We start from the raw sequence: 1,051 nt of genomic DNA, 5'->3' as shown, positions 1-1,051 counted from the left end.
TTTATTATGTTGGCCTTTCAGCCATGCCTGGTTAACTATAGAGAAGTTACAATAACGAGGCGTAAGTGCACGCATGTTACCGTATCCAGTATTATAAAACTGATCTTTAGTCTCTACAAAGTGATCTGACTTGGTTGTGTTTCAGTGGACTATTATTTTGTAAAATACAGTCACATTTCAATTATTATACATTATATATGTATATAGATTATCATTATTTACAAATGACTTCTTAAACTTATTTTTATTAAAACATAGAACAGTAAATAAAGAAGTAAAGTAAACAATTATCTCTTCTAGTTACGACCTTTGTACTCAGTTGCTGCTTGTCGTAGCTTGCTAAGCCTTAAGAAGTTTTGCACGTGGAGGATGTGAAATGGAATATTTTTTTAAGGTTTTATACATACGTTTGAATAACCAAAATTTAATAAATTACTATATTGATACCATAGAATTCCACTATAATATATCAAGCTTAATAACTAAGCAGTATTTCGGTAAAAACAATGAAATTTCGAGCAGTCTAAAGACACATCCTACTTCCCTGAAATATTGGTTCGAAAGAACGAAATGACGTCGTAAAACTTAAAATGGCTGAAAAAGCCACTAGGAGGACATTCTGAGCTTTGGATTGGTTATTCACATGTCATATATAGAACTCTCTGTGTGTGTATATATATATATATATATAAAGGACCGTTTCCAAAAATGGAAAGAGGTGAGCGGGACCACTGCATTTCATTTAGTACATGAGCGATATCTCAGCAAATAGAAAATATAGGAGGTTCTTATTTTATATTCTAGTTTGTAAATATCGGTAATTTGAGTTCCTAATTCGTACAAAACTATGGAATTTGTATTTTGACGTCAGAAACATCTAATTTGAACCAGTGCTACATTTAACATACCACGTGACACACAAAAATCGATGTTATGGTGCGTTTTTTTAATATTTATATTTAAGTTAAGCAGTTAACTAATATATGCTACTAAAATTTGAATTATAATCTACATTTTGATATCAAACTTAATGCCATAAATTCATAAAATA

Source organism: Limulus polyphemus, unplaced genomic scaffold (assembly GCF_000517525.1).
Source record: "Limulus polyphemus unplaced genomic scaffold, Limulus_polyphemus-2.1.2 Scaffold306, whole genome shotgun sequence".
Lineage (NCBI taxonomy): Eukaryota > Metazoa > Arthropoda > Merostomata > Xiphosura > Limulidae > Limulus > Limulus polyphemus.
The sequence above is the reverse complement of the archived record's forward strand: the minus strand, read 5'-3'. Positions refer to the sequence as shown.